The sequence below is a fragment of the Festucalex cinctus genome, chromosome 21 (genome assembly GCF_051991245.1).
Source record: "Festucalex cinctus isolate MCC-2025b chromosome 21, RoL_Fcin_1.0, whole genome shotgun sequence".
Classification (NCBI taxonomy): Eukaryota; Metazoa; Chordata; class Actinopteri; order Syngnathiformes; family Syngnathidae; genus Festucalex; species Festucalex cinctus.
The window spans coordinates 7,077,916-7,105,085 of record NC_135431.1 but is presented as its reverse complement, the minus strand read 5'-3'; the positions used below and the strand labels follow the sequence as shown (position 1 = coordinate 7,105,085).

Here is a 27,170-nt window from a genome sequence, read left to right as displayed (position 1 = left end):
CATTTGCAATAGAAATCTTCTCTCCATAGTGTGTTCAAGCTTTTATGAAGGCAAATTGTCACCCCTTTAATGTGTGCGGCGCTTCTGGGAAAAAAAAAAAAAAAAAGTCCTCCAACTCCATTCCCCTCTCTTGAAACAGTTTAAGTGATCTTGTGCGGGCAAGTCAATAAATAGGAGCGCATAACCCCCCCCACCCTTCAACTTCGCTTTGGCAGCGCCCCTCCTCTGTGCACGCTCCAATTTGAGCGCGACAGACACGATCTTTCCTCTGGCTTCCTTTAGATGGAGACCGCTGGGCCGTTTACACTGCAGAGTGCGAATGAGGGATTTCTAATGACTTTGCTCTCTGATCGCCTTCCAGTCGCGGCCGAGGCCTCTCGCCAAGGACCTTCCAAATCGACGCAGCTACTCATCAAGCGGGACCATAATTCCGGGGGGGGGGGGGGGGGGGGGGGGGGGAGAGAGACTCGGAAACCAGGAAGCGCAGATATGCGAAGTGTTAGCAGATGGAGTTTGTGCTGCTTTTTTTTTATTTTATTTTTATTATTATTAAAAACAATTTTTTTTATTATTATAGCATTCATTCCTTTTTCAAACGCACCATCTAGATTGCTGTGTGGAGATGAATATTTATGAATAAATAAAATAAAAAAAAAATATTTGGAGATGGTCAAAGTAAGAAGGGAGGGTGTCAAAAAATACAGGTGCTATTAACACATTCACTGCCAGCCCAGAAAAAACTACATCATTTGACGTCTTTTGCCGTCAATGGCACACTGCCAGCCCAGAAAAAACTACATCATTTGACGTCTTTTGCCGTCAATGGCACACTGCCAGCCCAGAAAAAACTACATCATTTGACGTCTTTTGCCGTCAATGGCAGTGAATGAGTTAAAGGTTATTTTAGTTAACTAAAACTTACTAAAAAACTAAAATTCAAAAAAACAATTTCGTTAACGAAATAAAAACAACGAAGATGCTTTTAAAAAAAAGAAAACTAACTGAAACTACATTTTATGTTTATAAAACTAACTAAAATAAAACTAACTATAATTTTAGCAAAAATGTCCTTTATTTTCGTGTTTGCTAATTAATTTAATGCACGGGATGATTTTAAATGGGATTTTTAGTAGATTTATTTTGATATAAACCGGAATAATGACGTCGTGCCCATGGTGTGTTTTAAATATTGTGCACAAGTAATACAAAAAAAACAAAAAACAAAAAAACAAAATCTAAAACTAATATTGAAACTAACTAAACTAAAACTAAGCATTATTAAAGAACTAAAACTAATAAAAACTCACAGAACCACCCTTAAAACTAATTAAAACTAAATTTAAAAAAACAAAACTCAAAACAAAATAAAAACTAAAATGAAAACTTCCAAAACTATAATAACTCTCCTGCTATATTACAAATAAATTGGTTTATATACTGTAGCAATTTTAAATATACAAAACCACAAATAAATTTGTTCAATTTTTAAGACTAAACACAATTTCTCTTCATAACATTATGTGGCCCTTGCGTCCCTCTGATTTTCTGTATGTGGCCCTCAAATGAAAAAGTTTGGACACCCCTGACGTCGTATATATTAGATTTATTCTGTTTACACAGCAATCAAATTGGCCAACATCAGATTCACATCTGATTTGTATCCACATTTGACTGCCTGATTCAAATGTCCGGACATCTTTTTCCGTTTCGCCTTCTTGTCCCGTTTGCACAGAATTCATATTTATTCAAAAGAAACTGCTGCTACTTTTTGGTCACAGTTCCAAGTGACTGTTCCCATTAAGATAAACGCTCCGCAAGAGTAACAAAAAATTTGTTGTGCACTCACACACGCCACTGTTGTCATACCACGTTTGTTTCATCGGACCTTAGAATAGTACACTTTAAAGCCAAGTTTCTTAAGTAATTATTTGAACGTTAATATAAAGCTACATGCCTCGGAGCGTGCAGTAATGCCAATTGGGGCTACATGTCGGATAGCGGAGCCGAGGCAACGGAGAAATGAGCAAAATTAAAAGAAAGGTCATGGCAGATTTTAATGTCTGAGAAGTAAATTGGGATTTTTACCTCAGTGGGTAGTGGAGCCACAAACCTGCAAAAAAAACAAAACAAAAAAACATTCCTTGTCACAATCTTAAAGCTGTGCTCGGCTCCCCTTCCTTTAACACAGTGGTGTCCAAACTACGGCCCGGGGGCCATTTGCGGCGCCATGTCCATTTTTTTAGTGGCCCGCGACATATGCTAAAAATGGCATTTGACTCGGTTCAAATAAAATAAAAACAAAAAATGTTTGGACATGGTTAAAGTAAGAAGGTAGGGTGTTGAAAAACACAGGTGCTATTAACTCATTCACTCCCAGCCATTTTCACAGAAGCGATCCCGTTCGCTCCCGGCTGTTTTACTGGATTTTGACTGATTTTGCAAGTCCCACAGAATATTGTGTTCAATTGCTATAAAAGCATGGAACCTACCAAAAGAAAGATTAAAGTGTCTTCTTTCATCAGGAAAAAAAAAGTATGTTTCTATCTGTTTCCGTTTTGCAGCAATTAGCATTAGTGGAGAGCTAAGTTTCATCAGTTTTCACAAATCTATTCAAGATTGTAAGTAATTGAGCTTTTTTTTCTAGATAGCCCTAGTCGATCTCCTTTGCTCTGCTGCCACCTGCTGGCCGTTTGTGTAATAACTACCATTTCTGCAACCGTTCTTTGCAGTTGAGAGGCTGTATCAAAGCCTTCTGTATGTTCTAGTATAAAAAACAAACAAACAAAAAAAAACGTATAAATACGTCTTTGGGACACTTAGAACATTTAAAAAAAACGTATTTACACGTTATTGGGAGCAAATGAGTTAAAGTTTATTTTAGTTAACTAAAACTAACATAACTACAACTAAAATTCAAAAAACAATTTTGTTAAAATAAAATAAAATATAATGCTGTAAAAAACTGAAATTACACTTATATTTACAAAACTAACTAAAACTATAATTATAGCAAAAATGTACTTCGTTTTCGTCTTTGGTGTGATTTTTACTAGATTTTGATATCAACCGGAATGACGTTTGAAAGGTTGTCACATAGAAGTGACGTCATCTAGCAACAGCCAATAGAAAAGTACCTTCAGATTACGTCGCTCCCATGGTGTTTTTTAAATATTTAAAAAATTGTTTTTTTATTTTTTATTTTAGTTTTATTGTTAGTTTTAGTGAACTAAAATAACCTTTAATAGCACCTGTGCTTTTCGACACCCTCCCTTCTTACTTTGACCATCTCCAAACATTTTTGTTGGAGTCAAATGCCATTTTTATGTCGCGGGCCACAAAAAAATGGACAGTGGGCCACAAATGGGCCCCGGGCCGTAGTTTGGACACCTCTGCTTTAAGCTATCAGTTTTACTTGATCCCGTGCTTTGTTCCATATTCATGGTTTGTTTGGTCGTTATTTATTTTATTTTATTTTTTTGATTTTTTTTTTGGTCGTTATACTTTCAAAGAACGTGCTTTGGGGGGGCTGCCCAATAAGTACCTGTGCAATCCTCTTTACTTTGGAACGAGACCGAATACTAACATTTTCAAGCCAGCTCTCAGGCCTGTGCAAAGAGACCCACATTACAACAAACCTACCCCACAGAGCCAAAACAAAACCAACCCGCACCTTGGAATCTTCCAATTGGCTGCTAATAAATGGCGGTCGGAAGCAAACGCGTCGCTGATGTGCCCAGAGGGGTGAAATGGAAACCTGTGCCGGAATAGTGGCACACACTCAAAAGAGAGACATTGTTGTAGCCTTGCATTTGATTAGGTAAAGCAATGGAAACAATGTTTTTATTTCTGTATCTCTCCCTCTCACACGTCCTCGGGGCCCTCAGTGAGGACTTGTCAGGCGGCGCACGCACAACCAGATATGGCTCTACTTCAGTGTGTCAAGTTGCTTTCTCATCTCGCATATTTTCTCACGGCTAGCGAAAAATAAATAAAAAAACAAAAACAAGTGTCAACATCCTGCGTACATGCAGATATGGAAGTCCAAGTGGAGTCCTTGCATTGTCTGACTCACACAGTGATCATCAGAGGCCCTCAAACTCAAATTTGGGCTACAATATGTATCCCAAAAGTCACGGAAAAGCTCTTACATGACCACATGTACCTCAGCTCAGCGAGTTTTTCTTTATATTTTTGCGACTCTTTTACAACTCCAAAGGCTAGAAATGCAGCACGTTGTGCTTGATGTTACCCCAGACGTTAACATATTGCGCAACGCCCCAGCAAATCTCCGTTGGCAAGCATCAAAGGATTAACTCTGCTTGAGAGTTTAGCTTTTTGACTTTTTTTTTTTTCTCCTTAGGAGCAACACGAGAATCTAAAATAAAAATTCCATACACTTAGCTTGACTCATTATAGACATCTGCATGACCATGCACTTCTATTGTTGTTTTGAGAACATCTATGCAGACCTCAAAAATTTAAATAAAGTCAGGACTGTATTGTGAAAACAAACATATAGGTTTGGGTCCAGTCACATTCGCTATTGTGTACAATCTTCTCTCCAGATACTCATAAAATTGTCGGTTATTTTGCCTGTTGAAAGCGGGATATGCTAAGCTTGAACACGGTTCCAGGCAGACTTCTGTAAAAATCACCCAAGCACTTAAATTCAGGTGTTTCAGATTTTCACGTCAATTTTAGCTTAGCAATGCGCTGTTGGATGTTAGAAGTGCAGTTTATTTTTTATTCATGGAGGCGATGATTAACTCATTCACTCCCAGCCATTTTCACAGAAGCAGTCCCGTTCGCTCCCGGCTGTTTTACTGGATTTTGACTGGTTTTGCAAGGCCCACAGAATATTGTGTTCTAATGCTATAAAGGCATGGAACCTATCAAAAGAAAGATTTAAGTCTCTTCTTTCATCAGGAAAAAAAAAAAAGTATGTTTCTATCCATTTCCTTTGCTCTGCTGCCACCTGCTGGCCGTTTGTGTAATAACTACCATTACTGCAACCGTTCTTTGCATTGAGAGGCTGCATCAAAGCCTTCTGTATGCTCTAGCTTAAAAAAACAAAAAAACAAAACAAAAAAAAACGTATAAATACGACTTTGGGACACTTAGAAAATTAAAGAAAAACATATTTAGACGTTATTGGGAGCAAATGAGTTAATGACTTAGGAGTGACTCCGTTGCGTAGTTAGCAGCACTGGCGAGCTAGCCTGACTTAATATTATTATTATTATTATTATTATTTTTTTTTAACCATCTTGTTGTATGTTGTATTTTCGCTCCGTGTACAGCACTTTGTATGTAGCGATGGTTGTTTTAAAGTGCTTTATAAATATAGTTGAGTTGAGCCAAAGCATGTCGCGTACATATGTATATATGTTAATGAAAAATTTAAATATTGCTTAACTCTTTTACTGCCACACACGTTATCAAAACGTTATCATTCACGTCATCCTTGAAAACGTTCTATTTCATCAGATTTCATCATCTTTCATTGTAATTTGATACACGGGCAGCCCATTGAAGAGATACAATGCTGCCATCTGGTGGCCATAGTTAGTGAGTGTTTTTGATTCCAAAACCGATTGACCAGGCAGCGCTGCACTTAGATGTTGCACTGCCTATTGATTAAAAAACAAAAACAAAAAAAACATAGTTGACGTCATTTAACGTTTATGGCGGCATACATTGTGATTTTATTAATCGTGATTAAACGTTTTTGGCAGTCAAAGAGTTAAAATATGCCTATACAGTTAAAATAATGGTTTTATGATGCTGGCATTTTCACTCCACAAGAGATTAAATACATTTCCATTACTTCCTCTGGTAAAATTGTTCAAAATCTGAACAAATTGGAGGCCCAGCATCGCTATCACATTATCAATCAGCTTTTTTTTTTTTTGCTTTAGTACCCAGCTGAGTGCGAACAAGCCTTGTTTGTCCAAACTGCAGGTGGCATCAGGGACATTGGTTCCCCTCGGCGCCACAACAGAAGAGCAAATGCGAGCTCTGCGACCAGACATAACTGGATAAAGGCTGCCTAGGTGGGTGGGGATTTTGGGGTGGGGGTGGGGGGGGGTTGCTCAACCGGGCCACAAGTGGAAACACGGGCAGGATCTAATAAGACAACCCACAGCAATGTCGACTGCAACAAAACCAGGCCCGAGCATATAATCACTTTTGCAGGTAATTCGGTCTCCGCTGGGCCAACATTGTTATTACGTTACATTCCCTCACATTCTTAATCCTGCAATTGTCTTGCTTTAGTTCATTACTTTACAAGAAGACATTTACTAACTTTGAAAATGCTCTCACTCTAAGTTGTGGAAGCTCATTTAAAATAATACGCAGACTCCAATCTAGCCTCGTAAGGAAGAAAAAACAAAACAAAACAGACAGAAAAGTAGATCTGAAAGATTTTGTTTTTTCGGGAGTTTTTGGCTATCACATAACAGCGTGCATGTTTTATTGGGTGACGGACAAATAAAGAATAGCAGAGCAACGTGTGGGAAGGCAGACAGTGGTCTAAAAGCCTGCGTCCATCCCTGAGTCATGTTTCACCAAGCGGCGTCAGGTCTTCCCTTAATGTGCACCAGATGAGAAAGAAAAAAAAGAAAAAAAAATCCCTGCCTGCACGTCGAGTGAACAAAAGAACACCAAGACCCGACAAAATAATTGATTTCGGAGTTGTGTACGTATTTTGTTCTGTTTGCCCGTCTTTTATTTCAACGTGGAGCTTTTGATCAAAAACCTGCACAACTCATCAGCTCTCTGCGCGCGCCCGCCTTTTCCCACGGGGTGCGACGACGTACAAGGGGAGATGTATGCATAGACCCCGGCTGACACGTCGTTTCGTCTTCCCATTGTTGCTGGCGATATTAAATTTCCACGTGTCTGTTCCTGACTTCTCAACGCAAACGCGTACCGCCGTGTGACATCCTCGTCTATTTCCCCTTCGCGAAGCAAGTTGTTGTCTGATTTGAGTTCACTCGTCCTACCCAGTTTCTTAACGATGTTTTCATTGAACCCTCGTCAAGAAACTCACCAAAAACATACAGTGAAATATCTAAAAATGTAATTCTCCAACCATGAGTCGAGATAAATAAGGCTTCTGATGTGGAAATTTGGGCATCACGGCAGAACATGTGGCTAGCATGAAAAAAAAAAAAAAAAAAAAAAAAAAAAAAAAAAAAAAAAAGAACCATGGCTGGGCTCTCTGTGTCGAGTTTGCAGTTTTAATCGAGCTCGGGGCAGTTTTCTCCAAAAACATGCATGATTGTAGCATTGGTGAATGCGAGTGCCAATGTGAGCGTCTATCTTGTAGAATAGATTTTCAAATTCTGCTCCAGGTCTATAAATAACTGAATGGTTTGGGTCTTGAATACAATAATCAAGTCGAGTCAAGTCAAGTCAAGTCAAGTCATCTTTTTTCATATAAGGAAACACTGAAATCTTGAGTCAATTAGTGGAGCCCGGGTTTCCAAAGCAAACATGGTGAAGCGGCTTCTAGCTGTTATGCTGCCAAGAGAATTGAAGTCCAGAATTGAAGTCCACTCCTTCCTCTCTTTAGTTTTTCCTCTGCTCTCTTGAGATCTCTTTAATTTGTTGGAATTTAGAGGCTTCTGGGGTTGGCGTAAGACTTTGATTTTGTAACCACGGGGAAGGCAGGAAGTGTTTGGTTGGTGCTGGATTTTACTTTGATTTATCTTTCCTTTCTTTTTATCTGACCTTTTCTCTGGTCTCCTAACCGTTTGAACCTCACGACTCTGGCAAGACTCTGAAGTGTCTGGTTAAGGTGAAGGGCAATGGGATTTTTATTAGGTTTTAGGTGAATTAATGAGTATAAATTTACACGTATTTGCACGCACGCGCACACACCCCCACACTAACCCACACATACACGTAAAAAAAAAAGAAAAAAAGAATTGAAGTCCAGGTTAAAAACAATGCTTTTTCCCATAGACCTTTTAAGCATTAAAAAAATAAAATAAATACATTTCACTTTACGATCTGCTAGTTTAGTCCTTTCCTTAGCTTTTAAATGTCTTTATATCTTTTGTTTTTAGATGTGTTTAAATGTGGTTGATGTGTATTCTTTTATTAATTTTAACAAGTTTTTGTTCTGTTTGCTTTGCCATTCTTTTTGTAAATGCTTTTAGGTGTTGAGTTGGGTGCACATTGAGTTGCCTTGTGTTTGAAATGCACTATAGAAATAAATTTGCCTTTCAAATATTTGCCTAGTGATTGCTTGGATGTACCACTTTTTTTTTCTTTTTTTTTTCAGACCAATAGCAGTACAAGTACTCAACTTTTGAGTAGTTACTGATTCTGATACAAAATACTGGGACCATTAGTGATTTTTTTCATACATGCAATTTTCACCTCAAAAAACAGTGACACGTAATTTAAAGAAAGCAATTTCTATTCTTAAATCTAATTTCTAGATCAGTATTGGATCAGAAATGGGCATTAAAATGAATTGGAATAAACCTAAACCTCAAAACACTCCTAAACATACATATGATTATTTTGAAGAATAATGCTTATTTGGACAGTGTGTCTCATATCTCATATTTGGCATCATTTAACTAATTGGAATTTAACTGACATGCTCCATGTGCAATCAATTAATGTAAAAGGAAAGGGCACAGTGACAAGTTTTACCGCACCCTTGTCAACAATGTACAAGAAACTTTCCCCATTACATATTCCATTTCCCAACGTTGCAACGAGAATATAATTATTACTTAGTGTCAACATAATGGATACAAACGTAATAAATGTGCATGTATTAGTCCAGCTTTAAGTGATTAATTGGTATTTGCCAGAGTTTGGGCATGACCTGATTAATTCCTGTCATTAACCCCGACCAAACACAAGACATGCTCACGCACGAACCATATTCATCTTATGAGAGAAAGCACATTGCCTGACGCTATGATAAATTTCAAAGTCCCGCGTTGACTGGATACCATTCAGTTCTTGAAAATACACCCGTAAATGTACATACCGTATTTTTCAGATTATAAATCGTTTTTTTTCATAGTTTGGCCGGGGTGTGACTTATACGTGAAATTAACACATTATTATATAATTTCACATGTTATTTTCACACTAAACCGCAAGAGGGCGCTCTAGGCCTGTGTTGATAAGTTCAATATTGCCGGTAGAAGAGGACGTCTACCTCCCGAGTTGGGGGAGTTGTTTAAAAGTAACCCCGAGGATGAAGATTTCATTGGATTTAGCGATTTGGAGTGAAACCGATAGTTTGGTAAACTTGTTAGCATGTTCTTTATGCTAGAGTTATATGAATAACTTGTAGTGATGGGAACATAATTCACCCACGGAACGTTAGGGGAGTTAGCCTGTTCGCTTCTCACTGAGTGGGAAGTTGCTGTTAAGACCTCAGAAGCTGATGTCAATAAAACGCCAGCCTTTGGCTCCGTGCTTCAACACTCCGCCTCCGACTCCCGTCACTGCTTGCTACAAACTCTTAACTCATTCACTCCCAGCCATTTTCACAGAAGCAATCCCATTCGCTCCCGGCTGTTTTACTAGATTTGGACTGATTTTGCTTTTTTTCTGCAAGGCCCTGGTTGATCTCCTTTGCTCTGCTGCCACCTGCTGGCTGTTTGTGTAATAACCACCATTTCTGCAACCGTTCTTTGCAGTTGAGAGGCTGCATCAAAGCCTTATGTATGCTGTAGCATAATAAAAAACAAAACAACGTATAAATACGTCTTTGGGACACTTAAAACATAAAAAAAAACATATTTACACGTTATTGGTAGCAAATGAGTTCATATGTTACGCCGTTACTGACATTACCAGGCATGTCAGTCATGTAACGTTAGTATACCGTACACTTATTCAGCCGGTTGTTCTCTCTTTTGTTTTTATTTTAAATTGCCTTTCAAGGAGACGTATCTTTTTTTTGTTTTGTTTTGGGGTTTTTTACCAAAAATGCGACTTATACTCCAGTGCGACTTATATATGTTTTTTCCTTCTTAATTATGCATTTTTTGGCCGGTTCGATTTATAATCCGGATCGACGTATATAATCCGAAAAATACGGTACAATGAAATTGACAAGCCAATACCTTTCCTGGTAGGATAGAGTTGAGCTTGTAAACGGCGAGGAGAAGAAGAAGAAGAAGAAGAAGAAGAAGAAGAAGAAGAAGAAGAAGAAGAAGAAGAGGAAAACAATAGGTCTTAAATTATCTAGGCCAGTCAAATGGGGGAAGTAGGTGTGGCCAAAAAAATGAACGGCGCAGCTCTCGCTCCGGGCCAGGTCTGCTCGAAGGTCATGTGAAAGTGGAATGTGGTTCAGCTGGATACTTGCCTGTGGCTATGTTCAGTCAAGAAAGCTTATTTTTCCTAAAACAAAGAGAAAACTGTATACCACCTGGGAGAGATTATTCGTCTCTGCATAAATATAGCCGTGATTATTTTTGAATAATTTAGTCTTGAAACATGTGTCGATGTCTTGCCACCGGGCAGAATATTTTTTTTCATTTGAACTTGTATTGTTTCAGCCAAGTTCAGTAGGTACAAAAAGAGAGTGGGTGGGCGGAGAGGGCGGACAAGCAATTACTGTATAATTACCGTGAATCTTTCGAGACAGAAGGAATGCATCATTCAGCGTGCACCTGATAGCAAGCAAATAAGCGAGTGACATGTAATAAAATAAGGGTGTACTGTAACATGCCGGAGTCCACACACACAATTGTAAGAAAAAAAAAAAGCGGCAGTATGACGGACAGTTTTATCAGATATAAATAAACTTTATACTAAAGTGTTACATAATAAATAAAATGAAGTTTCACCCCATATGAGAACTATTTCATTTTTTGATATCATCCTACGGGTAAGGTTTATTAAAGAGAGCAAAAACAGGAAGTCCGGGGAGTTGCATAATGCCTTTGTGGTGTTTAGTGCAGAAGAGAAGTTGCTCTGTCGCTTTGTTTGGATATTGCAACAATAACTAAAAAAAAAAAGATGATGTCACACTGTCTGGTTGAGGGGAAAATCGTGTCAAATAAAGGCTAAACACAGCCAGACAGAGTGGATTAGCAGGCAAAAAAACGACTAATATGCCTTATGTTTACATTGACAAAATGGATTTTGGCTGATCAAGATTGGAATCGGAGCCTTTTTTTTTAATCAAGTGCGATGGCAAGAAATAACTGCCAGTTATGCTGGAGGTGGTGTGAAATCTGATTCAAATCAAATTTCCGAGTTGGCCTACATATCTAAATCTGATTTCTAAAACTGTCCTTTGCGTCACTCGCAGGATATAACCCGGAACACATGACGGTGAAATCATAGCTAGCTGCTGAACAATGAAGAAAAGCTCTCCAGATCAGATGGTAAAAATATTTTGGGGTCTTGGTGCGCAATGTAACAGAAACTAAGAAGTTTATATATTTACTGAAATGTCAACAGTGTTCGTGGTGTCTGTTAGGTCTTTGTCTACCTTTCAGAACTATTCATACCTCAAACATTCCGAGTCATATGACACTGGGGAATTTTGGGAGCTTCCCGAACGGCCAGTCCATTTTCGAGCCGGTCGACCCCCACCATCCGGTCACTAAATATTAAACGGTGCATGTTGCCGGTTGCTACGCGCACTCCCTTGCCCCAGCGACGAACGACCAATTAATCGACATAGGACAATCTTATAAGTAGGGATGGGCGAGTACCGATACCAGGTATTGGTATCGGTACTGCAGCCTCGCAAGAACGGTTGCAGAAATGGTAGTTATTACACAAATGGCCAGCAGGTGGCAGCAGAGCAAAGGAGATCAACCAGGGCCATCTAGAAAAAAAGCTAAATTACTTTTGTGATTTGTGAAAACTGATGAAACTTAGTGGTCTTCTAATGCTAATTGCTGCAAAACGGAAACAGAGGGAAACATACGTTTTCTTCCTGATGGAAGAAGAGACTTTAATCTTTCTTTTGGTAGGTTCCATGTTTTTATAGCAATAGAACACAATATTCTGTGGGCCTTGCAAAATCAGTCAAAACCCAGTAAAACAGCCGGGAGCGAATGGGATTGCTTCTGTGAAAATGGCTGGGAGTGAATGAGTTAAGAGTTTGTAGCGAGCAGTGACGGGAGTCGGAGGCGGAGTGTTGAAGCACGGAGCCAAAGGCTGGCGTTTTATTGACATCAGCTTCTGAGGTCTTAACAGCAACTCCCCACTCAGCTAGAAGCGAACAGGATAACTCCCCTAACGTTCCATGGGTGAATTATGTTCCCATCACTACAAGTTATTCATATAACTCCAGCATAAAGAACATGCTAACACGTGTACCAAACTATCACTTTCACTCCAAATCACGAAATCTTCATCCTCGGTGTTACTTTTAAACAACTCCCCCAACTCGGGAGGTAGACGATGCGCTCTTCTACCGGCAATGTTGAACTTATAAACACAGGCCTGTGAAAATGGCTGGGAGTGAATGAGTTAATTCGGATCATCCGGTGTTGGTGTACGTCTGAGCTTTATTTAGTTTCCGTTTTAGTCGAGTCCGTGATGGGATTATAAAGAGAGGAGAAACAAACGTGCACAGTTTGAATCCGACGTATAAAATGAGACTGCTTAAGTTTACCTGACTTCTCTCTCGGCTAACTGTCTACTGCCAGCAAAATCTTGACAAGTAAAACTGTGAAGAACTTGAACGTAAACAGTTTGCGCTGCTCCTGCCACATGAAACATGTCTGTACATATTAATCCTCCTCGTCTCTGAGGCGTCTTCCGCTTTGATGTGAGCGTGTGAGAGGATGCATCTTCCAATCTTCTTCTAATCCAATCAATGTCTTCCGTTAGTTCTGCTCTGGAAACATGTAACACGAGTCACCGAACGCATTCGCGCCGCAGGAGTAACGCCGATCGGCTTCGTACTTTGCTTGTAAATGACAATATGAAAAAAAGGCCTTACTGCGAAAGATTAGATTCGAGAGACAAATTGTGTTTTTATGAGGTGTGAAGGAGAGCGGCAAGATGAGGACGGAATCGAAAATGCGTCGGCTAAAAGTTCAGTGCGGTTGCAAGCAGAAAAATCAAGGCTCCGAGTGAGTGCGCTGCACTCCTGCTGGCAGCTGGTCTGGATAGAGTTCAGGAGGGCTTTTTGGGGCCTCTTTCAGAAAAAAGCTCCAAAGCAAACACGAACGGCCCATAAAATGTGCATGTCAAACCGACGTCGGCAGACGAAGCGCAGCACTTCACAAAATAGTTTAGAGGTTGCCTAAAAATGTACTGCAATCATTTTTCAGTGATTTGTGGAATAACAACTTACGCCTCTATTCAATTTGTCTCACGTGATAGTCTAGTTTATTGTGATATACTCCCATATCACAATTCCAATTTTTTTTTTTTTTTAAACGAACACCTGCTAACTCATTCTTAACTATACGCTTACGGTCTGATAAATAACTTATCTGAATCTAAGCTTACTCGTCATCCGTCTCCGGCCAGTCTTAAGAGCTTGCACGGTATGCAGGGCGTGGCTTGCCAAGAATAGCAGCGGGATCCATAATAAGACCTCTTTCATAGTCCAGATGTGATGGCAAATGACCAGACTGTTCAAAACTCAGAGCCGACCGCTAGTCCTTGCCGTTCATACAATACCCCATAATTTCCACTGCGCTGTCGGGCCTCACCGACATGGATACACGAGGGATAACTGACTTGAGTGCTCACCTATGGGTTAATCATGTCAGGGAAGTCTCTTGCATCTAGACTGAAATGACCCTCAGGCCAAACAATTTAAGTTCAACTTCAATCTAATTGCACCACTTCAAGTCGAACATCTGAGTCGACGTCAAAGTATTATGACATACTGTTGCACAGTTAAACGACCCAATGAAACAGATTCACTCGTTCACTCCCAGCCATTTTCACATTTCGCAATCCCGTTCGCACCCGGCTGTTTTACTGGATTTTGACTGATTTTTGCAAGGCCCACAGAATATTGTTTTCCATTGCTATAAAAACATAGAATCTATCAAAAGAAAGATCAAAGTCTCTTCTTTCATCAGGAAAAAAAAGTATGTTTCTATCTGTTTCCGTTTTGCAGCAATTAGCATTAGAAGAGAGTTTTCACAAATCTATTTAAAATTGTAAGTAATTGAGCTTTTTTTCGACATGGCCCTGGTTGATCTCCTTTGCTCTGCTGCCACCTGCTGGCCGTTTGTGTAATAACTACCATGCTCTAGCATAAAAAAACAACAACAAAAAAACGTATAAATACGTCTTTGGGACACTTAGAGCATTAAAAAAAACTGATTTACACGTTATTGGGAGCAAATGAGTTAATTTAGTTAAGATGATTATTGTTGACAGTAGCTCTTTCCTTCACTCATTTCATGTGCTTTTTTGGAATATGTACATTTTGTTTCTATGTTCCTAGGTTATGGAAAAAAAAAAAAACAAAAAAAACTATTAACTTTTGCAGCCAAGTCACTGTTCGCTCTCCATAGCCGTGTGAATCATTTTTTTGCTTATTTCATACCGCCATAGAAACCTAGCAAATCACTCTTCATTTCTTCCAATAGCAACGCCTTCCCTCGTGTTTTGAATCTAAGGGTCTGTTTAAAAAAAAAAAAAAAACACACACAAACCGTAGCAATCAAAGTAACACATTACACCGTTTCATTACGGGGTATTGACGAGTTGTCAAGCTGAGCACGGGTTCCGCCTCCTCATCATTGAGCCACCTCCAAACCCTCGCCGCCTTATTCCGAGTTTGAAAACTGCATAGAATACCTCGATTAAGTCCGCGTGAATAGCCGAGGAAGTCATTTGCTAAGGTTTGTCGTCGTTTCATTAGATCAGAAAGCGGCCACCCGGGTGTTTGATTACCGGCGTATCTCAGGACACACATAGGGAAACATTTTATTTGAATTTACTGTCATGTTCTCTACATTTATTTTTTTTTCCTCATCTCAAGTTAAAGTTGCCTCTAATCTAATGATTGGACCTCTAATAGCCAAGTATTATCTTCCAAAAAAAAAAAAAATACATTTAAAGCATTCTTTTAGAACTACTAAAAACAGCAGTATGTCAGAACGGAGGTTTGCCCTACATATCATAAAAAATTAACTACACCCCCCCCCCTTAGCTTCAATTAACCAAAAATCTTCTATTTGCCCATGATTACATTTTTTGCTGGTATTTCAGAATTATCATTTCTTTCTAGGTCCTTGTGGTCCAAGTGTAGAAAAAAAAACTAGACAAGCTTCTCCTTGTGCTAGATCCCCCCCCCAGTTGGCCTGGGACCAGTCGCTACTCTACCCAGTGCACTCCCCCCCGCAAATACTCCTCTGCTTGTTCACCGCTCTCCTGTTCCCTCTCTACATATCTGAGCTCAGACGTCGGGTCATGTCCAGCGCCAGACAATGTCTGATTCATGCATCCAGACCTCAGCAAAGTCCAAATCACTTCAGCTTTTTTTTTTTTTTTTTTTTTTGAAATTCTTTATCAATTTTTGTTGTATTTTTCTTTGAATGTTGAAATTATCAACATTATTCTACTGCCATTAAAAAAAAAAAGGGGACCTCGAGAAAGAGTAGCTACTGTCAAGGTGCCCTTGAGCAAGCTGAAGTAGTGCCGCACTGTTTGGACGGTCTTTCAGTCTCAGTGCCTACCTGAGTGTTTTTGTTCTGGTTCTCTGTCTGGTATGCAACATATAGCCGAGGTCAGGGGTGTCCGAACTTTTTCATTTGAGGGCCACATATAGAGAAAATCAGAAGGAGGCAAGGGCCACCATAATGTTATGAAGAGAAATTGTGTTTTGTCCTAAAAATTGTACAAATAATTTATTTGCAATATGATAGTAGGGTTATTGTAGTTTGGGAAATTTTCATTTTAGTTTTTATTTTGTTTTGAGTTTTTTTTTTTTTTTTTCGTTTTAATTAGTTTTCAGGGTGGTTCTGTTAGTTTTTTTATTAGTTTTAGTTCTTTAATAAATGCTTACTTTTATTTTAGTTAGTTTCAATATTAGTTTTAGTTTTTTGCTTTTTTTTAAATGTGTATTAAAAAAGCTCAATTCCTTGCAATTTTAAATAGATTTGTGAAAACTGATGAAACTTTGCTCTCTTCTAATGCTAATTGCTGCAAAACGGAAACAGATAGCAACATACTTTTTTTTCCCTGATGAAAGAAGATACTTTAATCTTTCTTTTGATAGGTTCCATGCTTTTATAGCAATAGAACACAATATTCTGTGGGCCTTGCAAAATCAGTCAAAATCCAGTAAAACAGCCGGGAGCGAAAATGGCTGGGACTTAATGAGTTAATAGGCTAATTAATGACAAATAATAACTACATAAATGGACAGTTGGACAGCGGCTACCACCACAATTGGTTGCATTCCAGTTTATAAATTTCAATAAAGCAACCGAAACACTGGAATATAATGTGAAAAAGAGTGAATCCTCCCAGCTTGCTTTTTGGTTAATATATTTTTGTAATATAATGTTTCCCAATTAGTTTCCTTGTTTTTTGTGAAGCTCCAGTAAGTATTAACCTGCAAAAAGCCAAACACGTGTGAGAATAAAGCCACTCAGTGACCTCAACGCATTCATTAAGGTGTTGGGGTGATGTGTTGATGATGACAACGTTATGTGTTGCTATTCCCTATATACTGTAATGTTTACTCATTAATCATGCTCATTGGCTGGCTGCTAGCGTGTTAAGTGAATACTGTGAATAGGCTTTGTAAATGGGGGTTATTGGGGCACCTCTCCCTGGCAAAGAACAAAAAACAACTTTTCATCACGGGCGTGTTGTTATTTCCCAAGAAGAATTGTGTGTTTACCTGCAAGAGCAATGGCGCACTTCACACCCATTTAAATAACGAGACCATTGCGAGATAATTGCCGCCGTTTCACCTCGGACATTTTTTAAAAGTTATAACACGGAAATGCTCGCAATTACGTTAAACGGTTTTTCACATCGAGAGGAAACGTCGGTGACAGATTTATGAATTTAAACTTCAAATCCTCTCCGGATTGTTAATATTTGTATTTTTTTTTGTTTGTATCCACCATGAAAAGATGTGAAATTTATCTTGTGTCTTTGTAATAGCGGGTGTGCCTCAACCTTTTATATTTCGGGCCACTTATTAAAATCATCAGTAAGTGTTTTAAAGCGAGCTTCAGAGAGACGTCAAGCGGAAGGTTGACAAGACAAGTGCAGCGGGTCACTAAACAACAGGCATGGAGCAGGAAGAAACAAGCCGATCGTGAATAATGCATGAAATAAAATAAAAAAAGAAGGTCCCAGCTTTGAAGCATTCGCTGGCGCTTTCAGCCTCTCTCTCTCTTTCAACTTTGCTCACTTTCTTCAGACATCCTCGAAACTCAGCAGGAGAGTGAGACTGAGTGGTTTAATTATGTGTGCTGTGATTAACTGGGAGCACTCATCAATATAGATCCTGAGATGGAGCACAATGAGGAATTGAAAGATTCTCTATCAGCTAGCGGAAAGTTTCATTTACACGCAAGTTGTGCACTTACTGCCATTTGCAGAGTCTAATGAAATCCTATTCAAGGGTGATCAATAATGCAAAAATTCAGAATTTTGATTGATACAGTCAGAGAAATGTGATTGCTGAAAGCATTCACACGTTTATATTTTTGTTTTCCGCCATTTTCTTTTCATCCCTTACTACATTTCCATTTCTTGACCAATTTAAACCATTCCAACGTCAACATGTTCCAAAAATTCACGCTTCACGGGCTATCATTTTTCTCATTCATAGCATTAAAAGTTTTGCTACAGTTCAACATTTTTCCACACCAAAAATACCCATTTCAGCATTCCCACGTTTATAGTTTTGTATTCCACAATTTACCGTTCAACTATTTCTACATTTACATTTGTTGACCAATTTAAACCATTCCAACGTCAATATGTTCCAAAAATTCACGCTCATCATTTTTCTCATTCATAACATTAACAGTTTTGCTACAGTTCAACATTTTTCACACCAAAAATCCCCATTTCAGCATTCCCACATTTATAGTTTTGTATCGCACAATTTTTTGCTGTTCAACTATTTCTACGTTTACATTTGTTGACCAATTCAAACCATTCCAACGTCAACATGTTCCAAAGATTCACGCTTCACGGGCTATCATTTTTCTCATTCATAACATTAACAGTTTTGCCACAATTCAAAATTTTTCACCCCCCAAAAACAACATTCATTTCCAATGACACATTCAACAATTTACTCCCAATGCTCAATCTTCTCATTCATTTCACCTCAGGATAGTTGTCAACATTCTCTCAACATCTACAGAGCAAAATCAATCCACCTTTTTCATTAAATACTTTTTGACCAACTCATTTACTCATTTTGAGGGAATGGGTTCGGGTTAGCGCTCGTATCGTTCAAAATTCCTTCAATATAATTCCACCTAATCCCATACAATCAAATTCATTCAAATCTTCATCAAACAATTCCACATTTTTCACTCACATGTTGCACCAAATTCCAATATAATTAAATATCATTCAACATCACTTTAAACATTACCATTCAATATAATTCCAAATCATTTAATGCCATTCGACATAATTCTATCTTTGAACTTTACACCTCATTTAAATGGATTCCACATGTCATATTTTTTTGTCATTCATTTGTAGTGTCAATCATTCATCTCTAGAAATTGCTTAATCAGGTTTCATTTTAAATTTTTGTGGATGTACTTGAATTATATCGTGAGGTACAGCATGTCTGTCTAATGTCTTGATTCAATTATTTTACCAAAATATTCGTTAATTGGCAGCGTCAATCACAAATTTTCATTGTCGTGTACATTTTTGGATCCGGCGGTTGCATTTCATCTCAACCATGTTTTGTTTAATACACACTGTTAAGATATTTTTTTAAAAAGGGACACTTACCGCTTTTGGACAACTTGTGGTCATGGCGGAGAAGACGAGTGGCAAACGCAAGCTGGCGAGGTCACCCTCACAGCCCAGGACAGCTCCCACATATGAGGTCGTTAAATTTTAAGCACATATGGGAAAGGGCGGCCGGCTTGCTAGCGCGTGTCAGGAGGAAAATGAAGGTAGCAGTCAGTCAGGCCCTGGAAGGAAAAGGAGACAGACAAACAAGCAAAGACGGCTTCTTCCCCTTCCTCCTCGCTGTCTCTCATGTAACTTTAACCCCTGAGGTGCCTTCGGTGAGTCCACACAACCAGTTCCAGACCTGATGCCTCTCCCCTTTTTTTTTTTTCCCCCCTCTTCTTGTTTTTTCTTTTCCTCTACATTTTTTTTTTTTTTGGTATCATTTAACTCCTGAAAATGTGCCGGGCCAGCGATGAGCTCACCGCCGGCTCAGGTTTCAGAGCTGGGGGACTGGAATGCGAGGGCAGCCACACAGAGAGGCAGAGGTGCTGCCGAGGTCAAAGGTTACGGGGCTAGCGTGGAGGGGAACGCAGTCAAGAGGGGTCCGTCTCAGCCTTGTAGGGCGGTTTTGTGTCTTAGTTGGGGGCTGCAGCGCCGAGAACAAAACAGGAGTTAAAGGGGTCACAGACAGCGGACGTCGTGGGGCCAAACAACATTTGACAGCACTCGGAGCTGCCGACTTGAGCAGCAGTTCGACACCTCAAATTCCCCTAAGTGCGAGATTTATTGCTCACTCAGCGTTTCGGGCGTTTGCCTCAAGGAATTGTCTTTTGTCAAGAGAGTATTCGTCATATAATATACTTGATTCTGTATATACAAACTAACGTGTGCCCTGGAACCTCTCAAGTTGAATGCTCCTTATTGTCACATTGAATTCATACGAGATTCTTCCAGCGGGGAAAAAAAAAAAAAAAAAAAGTTGAACAACACCTTATGTCTGAGAATATGAAATGACCCCTTTTTCTTTTTTAGTTGAATTTTTTTGCAACATGAACAATTCCAAAAGATTAGCCGCTGACTTTGCCATATATTGTAGCAGACCTCAGCATACTTCTGTTCAGTGAGCATTTAAGGATTAACTCTGAACGTCTGTTTTGCCTTTTTGGTGTTTTTTTTTTTTTTTTTTTTTTTTTTTTTTTTTTTTGCTACAGTTGTTCCAAAAGAAGGTCCAGTCTCAACAAGAGATGTTATGAGAAGAACATGAGAAGGGGAGAATAAGCCCCCACTAGTCATGGCAGATCGGGACCGAGTCCTGACGAGAATCGCATGAATGAACTTCAAGTAATTGACACCCACCCCTCCAATGTTTTGATTTGCCTATGTCAATAGTTTAAACCAAAACTACATGTTTATGGACTTACATTTAACTTCAAACTCATCTCACATCGTTATCTTTAACAATCAATGGCTTACAGATAAGATTTTGGAAAAACACAAAATGCATGCCGATGTAGTCGCCGATGTATGTGGCCTTTTACAAGCATAGAATTAACATTTGTCAAGCAACAATTAGCAGGATTATAATAGTTTATTTTTTTTTATTCATTATAGTTTCTTATTTCATATATCATTTTGTGTATTTCTAAAAGAAAAAAAAATCATTTATTAAATTAATTGCCAAAGATAAAATTTATTTCTAATATATATATATAATTATAGAATTTAGACCTATCTGGCAGAGAACCAATAATTCATTCAGAAAAAAAAAAAAAACAAACAAACAAAAAAAAAAAACTCCATTTCAATTATATGCAGAAAAATATGTTCCATCACAATGTACATATCTCTTCTATACAGTAATCTGTCTAAAGTAATCACTAATTTATTACATTAGTAAGCCGCACCTTACAGGAGGCCATGTTTCGGCGTCATTTTCCTGTGATGGATGTTACAATTTTTTATTTTTTTTATTTTTTATTTTTTTTAAATTCTGACACTGAAAAAAAAATCCCACTGTACTTTAAACTGACTCGGCAATTTGGCTCTTTTTGCAGGGTTGTATTATCGAATCAGGCAAAGCAATTTTACACTTGCGCACAACAAACCCGCTCTCTCTCTTCACTCGTGGTTTGAATCCAGCACAAGAAGGATCTCTTTTCCAAACATGGGCAGACTTTTGCTATTTGGTGAAACTCAGCTAAGTGTCAAATCACAATGTTGAAAAAGGACGGAGATGGTATCGGTTAAAATAAGTGTGCACTGGTCTGGCAAAGCCATTATTTTTTTTGTTGCATTGGTTTACAGTAATAACATGAGATCAAGTGAAACAAAACTCTTTGCAATGACATTAAATTTATCAGGAAAAAATATCTATAATATAATCAAACTTAAAGAAAAATATCTGACGGATACGTTTAATACATTTTAAAAAGGTAGTATTTTATTAGTACTTAAAAATGTATGAATTTTTAAAGACAAAGAATTTGCATGATGGGGAAATCTATCAAAAAGGTGTATTATATTTCTGTGCTGAAATTTTAATAACAATAGATAATGTCATATTATTCTGATACTTCTACAATCATGCCTTGAAACAAAATGTAAATTTGTAAGTCAAAACTTGGATTTATGATTTTTTTATTGTATAAGTTTTCCTTTAATTACTTCCAGTCAAAACCTGTCCAAGAAACATCAAGATAATAAAAACCAACAAAGGGAGACAGAACGGGAAGCCTGGTGGGTCACCTTACAGCGCCCCATGTTTCTTAACTCATTCACTCCCAGCCATTTTCACAGAAGCAATCCCGTTCGCTCCCGGCTGTTTTACTGGATTTTGACTGATTTTGCAAGGCCCACAGAATATTGTGTTCTATTGTTATAAAAACATGGAACCTATCAAAAGAAAGATTAAAGTCTCTTCTTTCATCAGGAATAAAAAAGTATGTTTCTATCTGTTTCCGTTTTGCAGCAATTAGCATTAGAAGAGAGCTAAGTTTCATCAGTTTTCACAAATCTATTTAAAATTATAAGTAATTGAGCTTGTTTTCTACACGGCTCTGGTTGATCTCCTTTGCTCTGCTGCCACCTGCTGGCCGTTTGTGTAATAACTACCATTTCTGCAACCGTTCTTTGCAGTTGAGAGGCTGCATCAAGTCTTCTGTATGCTCTAGCATTTAAAAAAAAACAAAAAAAAACGTATAAATACGTCTTTGGGACACTTAAAACATTAAAAAAAACATATTTCCACGTTATTGGGAGCAAATGAGTTAAATGAAAAAAACAAACAAAAAAAACATAGGAAAGGGGGAGGGGGGCACAGTATAATCCTGGGAAAAACAACCAAATGATTACAGACATTACAACAGTATATTAACAGTTGTGTATATTGCTGACATCTTATTTAATGTTTTATATACACTCCCATTAAAATAGTAAATTATTTTTATGTGGGAATGCAAAGGAACAATGTGACGGGTATTGATTCACACTTCAGTAGCTTGCATCAGCATCAAATCGTACACGCAAACATTTTGTTACTATGATTACACAAATTCCTTTGCTTTCTCGTTCTGGATGTCGCCTACTTTTGTAGTCCCTAATTTTAGTGAATTTATTTCTTGGGCGTATGCCACTTCCTTACACAGGTTCAATAAGAGTAACAAACAAAAAAAACAACTTGGCAAGGAGAAGTAAAGAGCGATTGCCATTGTTAAACTGACATTCCCTCTTGTACACTGCAATAAAACAAAAAAAAAAAAAAAAAAAAAAAGAGGGTCTTATTAAAGACAAGTCAAATGTGTTTACTTTTATGCCGGTCTGCTTTCCTCCCTCTAGCCGACCACCCTTCTTTTAAACCGCACCTCTTCTTCGCCGATGCCGCCGGGCACGTGTGGTCTTTATTAGGACAGGAAACGCGTGAATGAGCGTGCGAGCCAAATCTCAGGAATCCCGATCCTTTTCTCCCCTTGTGGCAGTTTTCACAATTGGTGCCAACTAATCGCTTGCAACTGATAACAGGGTTCCATATGAGGCCTCGGTTCCCAAAGAAGAAGAAGAAAAAAAAGCATGTTTGGTGTTTGTGCGATGAGTACAGGCAGGTACAAACCCTCTGAAGGCTCGTTCCCATGGGAACAGCAGCAAGAGCGAACAGCTTGTTTTTGTGTTTGTTGTTTTTTTTTTGGTTTTTTTTTTTGGCGACGTTGCCAATGCTGGAACCGTGACAGGCATGGGCTGGTCTGATATGCTAAACCGGAGCCAGGTAGGCCTCAGGAAGAAGTCAGATTTTCTCACTTTCTTCCTCTAGTTCAGGGGTGTCCAAACGTTTTCATTCGAGGGCCACGTACAGAAAATCGGAAGGACGCAAGGGCCACATAATGTCATGAAGAGAAATTGTGTTTAGTCCTAAAACTTGTACAAATAATTTATTTGTGCTTTTGCATATTTAGAAAAATGCTACAGTATATAAACCAATTTATTTGTAATATGGCAGTAGGGTTATTATAGTTTTGGAATTTTTCATTTTAGTTAGTTTTTATTCGTGTTGTTCCGATACCGTTTTTTGGCACCCGATACCGATACCGATACCGTACCGATACTTTAAAGTTTGTCACATACCAGTGAACATCGTGCACGAGCAAGACACAAGATGCTGCATCTAAAATCCTATATTAGTGTTGGAATTAATGGTATCGGCATGTTACTGGTGAGTAGTCACCGATACCGATACCACTGTTTTAATGCAGTATCGGCACATCTGCCGATACCGGTATCAGTATTGGAACAACACTAGTTTTTATTAGTTTTCTGGGTGGTCCCGTTAGTTTTTATTAGTTTAGTTTTTAAAAAAATGATTATTTTTAGTTTAGTTTGTTAGTTTCAGTATTAGTATTTTTTTTTTTTAAATGTGTATTATTTGTGCGCAATATTTAAAAAACACCATCGGCGCAACGTCATCTGAAGGTGCTTTTCTATTGGCTGCTACTAGATGTCGTCACTTCTGTGCGACATACTTTCAAGCGTCATTATTCCGGTTTATATCAAAATAAATCTACTAAAAATCACATTTAAAATGATCCCCAAGAGCTCATGCATTAAATTAATTACCAAAGACTTAAACGAAAGACATGTTTTCTGTAATTATAGTTAGTTTTAGTTTTGGAAACATAAAATGTAGTTTCAGTTGGTTTTCATTTTTATTTTATTTTGGTAACAATATTGCTTTGTTTTTTTTGTTTTTTTTTAAGCTTTAGTTTTTTCCATTAGTTTTAGTTAACTAAAATAACCTTTAATGGCACCTGTTTTTCGACACCCTCCCTTTTTACTTTGACCATCTCCAAACATTTTTGTTTGATTTTATTTGAACTGAATCAAATGCCATTATTAGCATATGTCGCGGGCCACTGAAAAATGGACAGCGGGCCGCAAATGGCCCCCCGGGCCGCAGTTTGGACACCACTGCTCTAGTTATTTGTTCACATGACTTCTGTGGAATCTTTCGTTCAGATAGAGTTCTTGTTACGTACCATAAACTGACAGGCTGAACTTGTTCTTGAGGTTTCCAAAACTCTCAGGCGGATCATGAGATCCGCTTTGGTCGAGCGACCGCAGGTTACTGTTACACGTCTCCGCACGCTTGGCCGACCAACACTTGCCATTGGTTTTTGACCTTTGGGGGTCTCATGGGGAAGTGAACACCACCTAAAACGGAGGAATTTTGCACAAAATACTGAATGATAGGATCTTTCTGCAGGTTAGTTAACATCATTACCATATTTGTAATTGTATCCAGTCTGAAAATACAGTAAATCACTTGTGAAGGTGCCATTGGGAATGTATTAACACTGCTGGAAATGGTGGCTTTGCAGAAGCCTGATAACGATCCCGATCATGAATCAGGTGTGTTAGTGGAGAGAAACATGGGAAACAAGCTGGATAGGGGCTCTCGAGGACCGAACTTGGGGACCCCTGATCTAGACGTTTCTGGGGTTGTTGTAAGATTCTGGTTTTGTAACCATGTGGGTGGCAGGTGGTGTTTAGTTGGTGCTGGATTTCGCTTTGATTCATCTTTCTTTCCTTTGACCTTTCCTCTGGTCTCCTGACCTTCACGGCTCTGGCGAGACTCCGGGGTCAAGGGTAATGGGATTTTTATTTGGTTTTAGGTGAACTAATGAGTACAAATCACACACATGCACACATTAAAACAATAAAAAATAAATAAAAAAAGAGAGCAATGATGATATGTTGCATCGGTAAACCGAAAAAAAATAAAATAAAAAATAAGACTACATTTCCCATGATTGTGAGACACAAAAGCACGAACTTGTTCTGGTAAGAAGAAAACTTCCCTACTAGCGATTTAAAAAAAAACTTTTTTTAAATTGGTTTATGCGCACATAGCCCAAGAAACTGGCTTGCTGACTGGATAAAAAAAAAAAAAAAAAAAAAAAAAACGGTCCACCAGGATGGGACCTGTAGGCTATAATGGGACAAAACAAGGGGGCTGGCGAAACTGATTTTCATTTTAAAAGGCGCAAGAGAACTCTGCTTAAATTTAAAACCGGATTAACTCATTTTATACCTACCGACATGTTTGCAAGTCAAACCTCAAACTATGATGAAACCAAAAAGGAAGCAAAAATAGCCCGGAACAGCCGTCATATGACATTTTATTTTTTATGTTTTGTTGTCGATGCTAAAGCAGGGGAGGCACAAAATAAAATTAAAGTGCACCTTTATTGGGTGAGTGAACATGTCGCTTTACAGTGTTTTCATTCTTAAGTGAAAACACATTTCAGCAAAGCCTTCACCCGACTTCTTGCTGAGAGCAAACGTCTGTACTCTCTCGCCTGCCCTCTCGCCAGGTACAGCAGGGTAATTACATCATTTGGAGCTGGAATGAAAGCACTTTACAAGGGAAAGGACGTGAAATGCTTTATTGCACGCGGAATTGCCAATTAAAGACAACACCTGGAATGCACGGGCTTGCTTAATGCAACCCTCCCAAGTGGCCAGGCCAGAAAACCAGTTGGTCCCCTGCTCCTGAGAGGCCCCTTGAGATGGTTTTTCTTTTCATTTTTCCGACAGCTTTATTTGCAAAAAAAAAAAAAAGCCTGTCAACAATGCACCTTCACATTGGTTTACATAGACCAGGGGTGTCCAAACTTTTTCATTTGAGGGCCACATACAGAAAATCAGAAGGACGCAAGGGCCACATAATGTTATGAAAAGAAATTGTGTTTAGTTTTAAAAATTGTAAAAATCATTTATTTGTCCTTTTGCATAATTATAAAAATGCTACAGTATATAAACCAATTTATTTCTAATATGGCAATAGGGTTATTATAGTTATCATAATTTATTATATTATTTATTATTTTATTTATTTTATTTATTATTTATATTATAATTTATTATTATAATTTATTTTGAATCGAAAATCATTTGAATCAAGAATCGAAAATTGATTCTGAATCGAATCGTAGCCCCAAAAATCAGAATCGAATCATGTCAAAGATTCCCAGCCCTAATATATATATATATATATATATATATATATATATATATATATATATATATATATATATATATATATATATTTTTTTTTTTATTTTTTTTTCCCACTTTAAAAACCACTGAACTCGACAGAATCTTTCTGAATAAGACATTTTTACGCATTTCCTTTTTTTTATTTTTTTTTATTTTTTTTTTTTAATTACAACTACTTACAGTGTATATCGAGTGGGATCACGCTCATATCACAAGACCGTTTGTTTGTTGTCAGACAGAGACCACCTCTCAAGGTCTCGGACCATTCATTCTGATCTGCACCCGAGCGTGATCACAGTGTTCACACCTGCCCAAACAAACTGGTTGAATTCCGCTCAACCAAATAAGACGTGTGAAAAGCAAGGTTGTTCTTTTGCACAACCATGGTGCACAAGATAATAGTGTGCTAAATGTAGCATTCACGGCACGAGGGAATGAATGTGTCACATCTGTGGCACTGCCTTTAGTGCCTGTTGAGTGATTTCACTCTAAACAGCAAAACAATGTCAAGGAAAGTTTGGAGATTTGTCAAACTTAGCAATCGTCGCTCTATCAAGCTCATAAATCGTAAACTTAGGTGAGGTACAATGTTAGCTGTACAATGTGAACCAACAGTTACACACATGAGGCCCGCAACGATATATTGCCGTATCGATTTTTTTTTTTTAGCACACCCCTAGTAATGACCACACTACATTATCTTTCCTGCTGCTGACTTAATTCCACCTAAAACCCTGCTCCTGGTTTTC

At 38.2% G+C, this 27,170-nt stretch overlaps 2 protein-coding genes across 3 annotated transcripts in view; both read right to left on the bottom strand.

The window, feature by feature from the left end:
• Positions 1-19,240, bottom strand: part of flrt2 (fibronectin leucine rich transmembrane protein 2) — a 58,433-nt gene extending 39,193 nt beyond the window's left edge. Inside the window, exon 1 of the mRNA XM_077510226.1 lies at positions 18,931-19,240. The gene's annotated coding sequence lies outside the window, so the exon portion shown is untranslated. The remainder of the gene's footprint in view (positions 1-18,930) is intronic.
• Positions 1-27,170, bottom strand: part of LOC144010111 (uncharacterized) — a 292,179-nt gene that overhangs the window by 39,970 nt on the left and 225,039 nt on the right. For both annotated transcript variants that reach the window (XM_077510235.1, XM_077510236.1), the window contains one exon: positions 24,399-24,573. The gene's annotated coding sequence lies outside the window, so the exon portion shown is untranslated. The remainder of the gene's footprint in view (positions 1-24,398; positions 24,574-27,170) is intronic.